Below are 9344 nucleotides of genomic sequence, written 5' to 3'. Positions count from 1 at the left end.
CACCATGCTCGTTATATCCAAGAATTCCAGTAAATTAGTTACACATGATTTCCCCTTCTGAATCCATGTTGCGTCTGCTTGATTGCACTATTCCTATCTAGGTGTCCCGCTATTTCTTCCTTAATGATAGCTTCAAGCATTTTCCCCACTACAGATGTTAAACTAACCAGCCTATAGTTACCTGCCTTTTGTCTGCCCCCTTTTTTAAACAGAGGCGTTACATTAGCTGCTTTCCAATCCGCTGGTACTTCCCCAGAGTCCAGAGAATTTTGGTAGATTATAACGAATGCATCTGCTATAACTTCCGCCATCTCTTTTAATACTCTGGGATGCATTTCATCAGGACCAAGGGACTTGTCTACCTTGAGTCCCATTAGCTTGTCCAGCACTACCCCACCCCCCACTAGTGATAGTGATTATCTCAAGGTCCTCCCTTCCCACATTCCCGTGCCCAGCAATTTTTGACATGTTTTTTGTGTCTTCCACTGTGAAGACCGAAGCAAAATAATTGTTTAAGGTCTCAGCCATTTCCACATTTCCCATTATTAAATCCCCTTTCTCATCTTCTAAGGGACCAATATTTACTTTAGTCACTCTTTTCCGTTTTATATATCGGTAAAAGCATTTACTATCTGTTTTTATGTTTGGCGCAAGTTTATATTCGTAATCTTTCTTCCCCTTCTTTATTGCTTTCTTAGTCATTCTTTGCTGTCGTTTAAAATTTTCCCAATCTTCTAGTTTCCCACTAACCTTGGCCACCTTATACGCATTGGTTTTTAATTTGATACTCTCCTTTATTTCCTTGGTTATCCACGGCTGGTTATCTCTTCTCTTACCGCCCTTCTTTTTCACTGGAATATATTTTTGTTGCGCACTATGAAAGAGCTCCTTAAAAGTCCTCCGCTGTTCCTCAATTGTGCCACCATTTAGTCTGTGTTCCCAGTCTACTTTAGCCAACTCTGCCCTCATCCCACTGTAGACCCCTTTGTTTAAGCATAGTACGCTTGTTTGAGACACTACTTCCTCACCCTCAATCTGTATTACAAATTCAACCATACTGTGATCACTCATTCCGAGAGGATCTTTTACCAGGAGATCGTTTATTATTCCTGTCTCATTACACAGGACCAGATCTAAGATAGCTTGCTCCCTTGTAGGTTCTGTAACATACTGTTCTAAGAAACAATCCCGTATGCATTCTATGAATTCCTCAAGGCTACCCCGTGCGATTTGATTTGTCCAATCGATATGTAGTTTAAAATCCCCCTTGATTGCTGCCGTTCCTTTTTCAAATGCCTCCATTATTCCCTTGATTATTGTCCGCCCCACCGTGAAGTTATTATTTGGGGACCTATAAACTACGCCCACCAGTGACTTTTTCCCCTTACTATCTCTAATCTCTCTGGTAGCGCCCTCGCCTCTGTCAGAAGGCCGTGGGTTCAAGTCCCGCTCCAGAGACTTGAGTACAAAGATCTAGGCTGACACTCCAGTGCAGTGCTGAGGGAATGCTGTTGATGGTGCCATCTTTCAGATGGGATACTAGATAGAGACCCCGTCTGCTCTCGGGTGGACATAAAAGATCCCATGACACTATTTCGAAGACAAGCAGAGGGGTTCTCCCTGGTGTCTGGCCAATATTTGTCCTTCAATCAACATCACTAAAACAGATTACCTGGGAGCAAATTGGTTGCTGCGTTTCAAAAGTACTTCATTGGCTGTAAAGCACTTTGGGATGTCTGGTGGTCATGAAAGGTGCTATAGAAATGCAAATCCTTTTGTTCTTTTAGCTATACCTGCTACAGTGAGGTGAAGAACTGTTCCCAAACCGGAAGTGAAAGAGGTGCAGTTAATTATCACATTTGTTTGTAGGACTGCGCTGTCGGTTATATGGATGTACCATAATATCTTCCCCATGTTTTCTTCCTTCCCCATGTGCTCTCTCCTCCCAACAACCAAAGCCCATACACCTACCAGACATTGAGGCCCTGTTGTAATCTGCAGGCTGACACTAATCGGCAGTGTGCCCTCTGACATTACTCCATATGTGAGGCTATCAACCATCACTCCTGCGTTTGTCCTTGAATATCTCCTAAATTAATTCAAACCCAAAATTTATCTTTGCTTTTTAACATTTTTGCCTTCCATAGCTGTCAACAAAACTGCTGTAAGTATAACCCATCATTTCCACTGCATTCATAAACTGCAGGTTCTCTTTCCTTATTTTCTCACCGCCCCCCCCCCCCCCTCCCCCGCCACCTTCTTAAATATTCCTCTTCCCTCTGGCTCTGTATTTTTTATTTTTTAAAAAACAAGTCTGGTTCCACAGGCACCTTCCGATCCCACACTCAATGACTAACCTAGATGGCAAGTGTTGCTGGTTATTTAACTTGCAGCTGAATCTGATCCTGTCTTTGTGCAGCAGCCACAGAAATGCTCTCCCATCACATAAGTTGCTCCAAATTGGCTGTCAATCTACCCTTGGCCAACCACCAATAGTTGTGTGGCCTGTGGTGCATCAGAGAATTGCATCCGAGAGAGTGCTGAGAACTTCGAGTCTCAATGCCGAGAGCATGCAGAAATCAAGCGCAGAAGGAGTGTGCGGCAAACCAGTCCCAACCACCTTTTCCCTCAACAACTATCTGTCCCACCTGCGACAGAGTCTGTGGCTCTCGTATTGGACTGTTCAGCCATCAAAGAACTCACTTCAGGAGTGTAAGCAAGTCTTCTTCGATTCTGAGGGACTGCCTATGATGAGAGAATCTTATTGATTTTTTTTTTCCCGCCCCCAACTCCTGTGAACAAACACCTCTTTTCTCCCTTCAGTCTGTCTTCATACTTTGCAGGAATTCAATGCAATATGTGATTGGGTCTGTGTTTCATCACTCTCTTGTTCAATGGACGGAGGGAAGACAAGTTTAAGGGGGAGACTGTCCCCTTTATTTTCAGCGGTTTTCTTCGTCGAAAATGAAGGTGACAGTCTCCCCCTTAAACTTGTCTTCCCTGAATAATAGAGTGATGAAACACAGACCCAATCACATATTCCATTGAATTCCTGCTAAGTATGAAGACAGACTGAAGGGAGAAAAGAGAGGTTTGTTCACAGCTGTTTTTGGGAGAAACCGCCCGGCAAAAGTTTCCCTTACTTTTACTTTTTGATTGCCAGGGCGTAAGTTTGGCCTCAACGGAAGCCCGTCCAGACCGCTGAGGGAACCGCCCTGTGAAAGCAGCTGAAACAGGGCGGTCGGTGAGTACTCGGCAAAGAAAGGTAAAGGTTCTTTATTTTTAAATTGTAAAATGGTGATTAACTGTAACTGTCTTGGGAATATTTTTTTTAAGTTCCCCACCCCCCAGGCCTAACCGCAGCTGCGAAGTAAGTTTTTAAAAACATCTTAAGAACCACCCATTTCATCTAGTTTTGCCTTTAACCGCAGAGACTACTGGTGCAAGATCCATTTTCTCGCTGGGCGATTATTTTTAACTTAATTATGGACATCCTCGCCTGCGTTAGTTGCAGAACGTTAGCGGTTTTTCTGAGCGGGCAATCTGGTGTTGGGGGGGCTCTCTGGGGAAAGTCCAGCCCTAAAACTTCTGTGTTTTAGTTGTTGGCCAGCATTGAGCCGATTTGCATCTAAGCTGGAGTTTGATCCTGCACACTTCCACTGGATAACTGAGGTTGATTCCTGAGATGAAGGGGTTGTCGAATGAAGAAAGGTTGGGCATATAATACTCATTGGAGTTTAGAAGACTGAGAGATGACCTTATTGAAGCGTGTAAGATTTTGTGGGGGTGTCTAAAATAAGGGGGCATAGTCTCAGAATAAGGGGTCGTCCATTTAAAACAAATGAGGAATTTCTTCTGAGGGTGGTGAATCTTTTGAATTCTCTACCCCAGAGAACTGTGGAAGCTGGGTCATTGAATATATTTAAGGTGGAGATAGAAATTTCTTATTTTTGAAAGATAAGGGAACTGGCAGGGAAGTGGAGTTGAGGCCAAGATCAGATCAGCTGTGATATTGAATGGCAGAGCAGGCTCGAGGGGCTAAATGGCCTACTCCTGTTCCTATGAAACCACCTATGCTTCACGTTGTACTTCATTTTGAAATACCACCTTGTGTTTCCTTTTCAAGGAATTTGTCACCTAGGTGATGCCATGGAAGACTGGGATACAGCACTTGACCTCCATCGCACTTAGCTCCTACTGCCAACCATCCTGCTTTTGAGAAGGGTCTGAGCACAAGTGTGCGTGGAGACAGAATCAAAAATGTTTCTGGGCTGCTGTTACACAACTTATTGGGGCATGGGCTTTAATATATAAATATAAATATAAATATGCTCAGGTGCGTGTATTTGAGCAAGTAGAGGTAATATATGTATTTATGCCTCTCGCCCTCTTTCAAGAGCTGAAAATGACTCAACCTGTAGTCTGTCCACGTGCTTTTAGTGTATGTTTCCCTAATTACAACAGTGACTGCATTTTAAAAGTACTTCATTGGCTGTAAAGCGCTTTGGGATGTCCTGAGGTTATGAAAGGCGTTGTATAAATGCCAGTGTTTCTGTGCCAAAAGAAAGAAAACATAATCAGAAAGGCACTGCCTGAAGGGGCGGTGGAGGCAGATTCAATAGTAACTTTCAAAAGGGAATTGGATAAATACTTGGAGGAGAAAATTGTAGCTTTGTAGAAAGAATTGGAGAGTGAGACTAATTGGTAGCTCCTTCAAAGAGCCAGCAAAGGCACAATGGGCTGAATGGCCTCTTTCTGTGCTGTAAATTTCTAAGATGTTCTCCGTATACAGCAACGGAAAAAATATTCTCGTAAATTAAAAATCATTTATTATGCTCACAATGTGCAAGTTAACCTGGTTGCAGATAAGTCGTAGTCTGATGACGTTGCAGGCATTTGGGGACCCCTTCACCCCATTTTAAAAATAAAACACTCTGGTCTAGGCTCACGTATAAAGAATGGCCTGGGTGAAATAGCAGAGGGTGTTCAGTGCCTACAGAACCTTACCCAGTGGAAACAAATGCCATCAGGAGTGGATAAGGGGAGCAAAACAAATTTGCAAACTAAATTACCTATGTTTTTTTTTTCTCTTTCTCCCTCTGGAGATGCAGCTTGTATTCAGTATTGGCATTCTGGAGAATATTCCAAAAGGTTTGTATGATGTGTTTATAATGGTTTTCTGAAGTAACTAATTATGGTTGGTATGGAATTATGCAACATGCTAATTAAGTGCTTGTCCTAATGGAGCTGCACCTCTACATATAAACAGCCTTTGCAAATGAATAATTCATGTTCATAGGCTCTATTATAAATATGGTAATTAGCAAACTTTCCAACCATCATTCAACAACCATGTGACATTTTAGCTGCCCTATTTTCTCTCATTGTAACCTCTTCCCCATCCCCCGTCCAGTGACGCGCGTGCTAGCATTTTCTCAATTTGAAGCTCCACGTAAAGCATATAGAATATGGACAGTCCTTTTGTGTTACTATTTCCACTCCTGTTCCGTAGACAAAAACGTTTCCACAACTATAACTGAAACAGGAATCAGATGGCCTAGAACACCAACATCCTAAATAACTTGTATTTGTATATAGATTCCAGTTTAAAATTTTAAAAGGATATATCCTTAGGAGTGAATGCACATGAAAAGATTTGTTTATTTAAAAAAAATACTCCTTTTATTAGTTTATTGATACATTTCCATTATTTTTGACTAAGAGAGACACATTTTGGTTAAAGATGCACTTATGCAAATTACAATCAATCCTTGGATATAAACTCAAGATTTGATTTTTTTTTGAGGGTAAAAAGTTTTCCCGTTTAACTCCAGATTTCTTTAGGCTCTGCTCTGGCTGAAAGGGCAGTTTGGTATCACAATGTCGGACTTTTGTGATTGTGATCTTTTTGTTTCAAAAATATACACTTCATAAAAATTTGTAGTGGTACATTTGAATTGTTACAATTCACACTGCAATAGACAGGGCACTCTAGGGTACCTCGTTCCAAATTACATGTAAGTGTCAGTTAATGGGTAGCACCCTCTTCTCTGAGTCAGAAGGTTGTGGGTTCAAATCCCCCTCCACAGACTGGAATGCAAAAATCTCGGCTGACATTCAATCAGCTCCGATGGGCGGGCCACGTAGTCTGCATGCTTGATACAAGACTTCCGAAACAGGTACTCTGCTCCAAGCTCCTTCATGGCCAGTGAACCTGAGGAGGACAGAGAAAATGCATCAAGGACACCCTCAAAGCCTCCTTGAAAAAATGTAATATCCCCACCGACTCTTGAGAATCCCTGGCCCATGACCACTCAAAGTGGAGAAGCATCCGGGAAGGCACCGACCACTTAAAGTCTCTTCATCGGGAGCGCGCGGAAGTCAAGTACAAACAGCGGACAAATCAAGCACCCCACCCACCTCTCCCTTCGGCTACCACCTGTGACAAAGGCTGTAGATCCTGTATTGGACTCATCAGCCACCTTAGAACTCCTGTTAGTGTGGAAGCAAGTCATCCTCAACTCCGGGGGACTGCCTAAGAAGAGGGAGTACTGGGGGAATGCTGCACTGTCGGAGGTGCCGTCTTTCAAATGAGATGTTAAACCGAGGCCTCTGTCTGCTCGCTCAAGTGGGCATAAAAGATCCCATGGAATTATTTCTCCCTGGTGACCTGGCCAATGTTTATCCCTCAACCAACATCACTAAAAAAAAAGATTATCTGGTCATTATCACATTGCTGTTTGTGGAAGCTTGCTGTGCGCAAATTGGCTGCCGCTTCACTTCAAAAGATAATACTTCAAAATAGTACTGCATTGATTGTAAAGTGCATTGGGTCATGAAATGCGCTATATAAATGCAAGGCTTTTACATTTACATGAAACATTTTCTGATACAAACACCAGGGTTTTACACTGGTTCCAGCCCCTCAGTGTACAGTGGCGGGAGGGCCTTAAGCTGTGTCCTTTCCCCATTGTGCCTTTGCGGCGGCTGCACCAACCTTCAGTGCGTCTCTTAGCACGTAGTCCCGGACCTTGGAATGTGCCAGTCTGCAACACTCGGTTGGGGACAGCTCCTTGTATTGGAGGACCACTGGAAGTCTAGGGCAGACCAAAGGGTGTCTTTCACCGAGATGATGGTCCTCCAGCATTGGTTGATGTTTGTCTTGGTGGGCGTCCCTGGGAACAATCCGTAGAGCACTGAATCCTGTGTTACAGAGCTGCTCGGGATGAACTTCGACAAAAACCACTGCATCTCTTTCCAGACCATCTTTGCAAACGCACATTCCAGAAGGCATGTGAGGGCGACTACCTTCCATCCCTAAAAGCCAACTGCCCTCTGCTTGGCACATTCACACATCAATGAGATACTGATCGAGAACAAAGTTACCGATCGTCAGGTTGTGGATTGGACAAGTAATTTTATTAGCAGGCTGTCTAGACATTTCTAAGCTGTATATTAAACTCAAAGTCCAATTTTGAAAACAAAATCTTCTTTTTTCTAATTGCCAACTAAATATTGGGAAGACCGAAGCCATTGTCTTCAGTCCCTGCACAAACTCCGTTCCCTAGCCACCGACTCCTAGCATCTGTCTGAGGCTGAACCAGACTGTTCGCAATATTGATGTCATTTTTGATCCTGAAATTAGCTTCTGACTACATATCCACAGCATAACTAAGACCGCCTATTTCCATCTCCGTAACATCGCCTGTCTCGGTCCCTTGCCTCAGCTCATCCGCTGCTGAAACACCTTACCAATGCTAAACTTGACTATTCAAATGCATTCCTGGCTGGCCTCCCACGTAAACTTGAGATCATCCAAAATTTGACACCAAGTCCCGCCCATCCATCACCCCTGTGCCCGCTGACTGGGTTAAGTAATTGGCTCCTGGTTAAGCAATGGCTCAATTTTAAAATTCAGATACTTATTTTCAAATCCTTCCATGGCCTTCGCCCCTTCCTAACTCTGTAATCTCCTCCAGCCCCACAATCTCCAGAGATATCTGCGCTTCTCTAATTCTGGACGATTAAGCATCTTTGATTTTAATTGTTCAATCGGTGGCCATGCCATCAGCTGCCAAGGCCCTAAGCTCTTCCTAAATCTCTCCGTCTCTCTACCTCTCTTTCCTCATTTAAGACGCTGCTTCAAATCTACCTCTTTGACCAAGCTTTTGGTCATCTGCCCTAATTGTTTTATAACACTCCTCCTGTGAAGCACCTTGGGACGTTTTACTACGTTAAAGGCATTGTATAATTACAAGTTGTTCCTGTTGCCTCTGTCATATTGCCACACTTGATTGAAGTGTCACCTTAGCATTGTGTCATCATATGGGAGGCAGTGACATCCTATGGTGATGTGACCTGTGATTAACCACCATTAATTTGAAGTTTGCAAGTCTTCTCATGTTTTACTTTATCCGTGATATTGCTAAAACGATCCATATCATTGGCTAGGTTGTACTTAAAATATTGTGTCCTGTTTTAGGTGCCTTTCTGTAGGAAGTCCGTCAGGGACCTGCAGAGGGTGCAGAAAATGTTACCAGGGATGGGAGGCTTTCGTTAATGGGTAGTGACTAGAGAAACTGGGGCTGTTTTTATTTGAACTAAGAACATTAAAATATGTAACTGAACAATGAGTGGTTCCGGTAAACTAACTAGGGGAAAAATGATTTCCACTGGTTGGTGAGTTGGTAACTAAGGGGCATCAATTTAAGATTCAGTGGAAATACAGTGGGAAGGTTTGGGCTATTTGTTTGCATGCAGAGGGTGTTAACCTACCAGAAACAAAGGTGGATGCAAAATCCATAAAAGACAATTGGATAACTATTTAAAAATATAAACAAAAAGAGTCAGAGAAACGGGGCTAAGTGGGTATCACTTTCAACGAATTTGCATTTTTTGGGGAGAGGTACAGGAAAGTTATAGCTCTATCAATTTTATTTTTGACAGGTGTATTTTAACAGAGCTGTTAACATTGGGGAGATGTTAAGAGTAAGACATATGATCCGCTTTGGTGACGTTTTAAACTCGTCATTATGAGTAATTTTCACGCCCAATGATTGACATTGCCAGGTCTGTCTCTTAATCATCTTTTGGTATTAAAAATGCTTGAGTTGGTAAAGGCATTTTGTAGTTTGGTGCTGAACCGTGAGGGACCTGGAATCACGATTCTTACAGAAAGGAGGAAGCAGTGGGGTTGGGGAGGAGGAGGAGGAGGAGGGGACGATCCAGCTTTCATTCCCCTCTGTCTGAAGCGAGTGTGGGGAGCGCGGACCTTTTTGTTTCCGGCCGGCTGAGATGAGCGGCGGCACTGGGTGCGCGGAACGCTTGTGGGCGCGGCGGGCGGG

This window comes from Pristiophorus japonicus, chromosome 16 (assembly GCF_044704955.1).
Source record: "Pristiophorus japonicus isolate sPriJap1 chromosome 16, sPriJap1.hap1, whole genome shotgun sequence".
Taxonomy (NCBI): Eukaryota; Metazoa; Chordata; class Chondrichthyes; family Pristiophoridae; genus Pristiophorus; species Pristiophorus japonicus.
Note: the sequence above shows the minus strand (reverse complement) of the source record.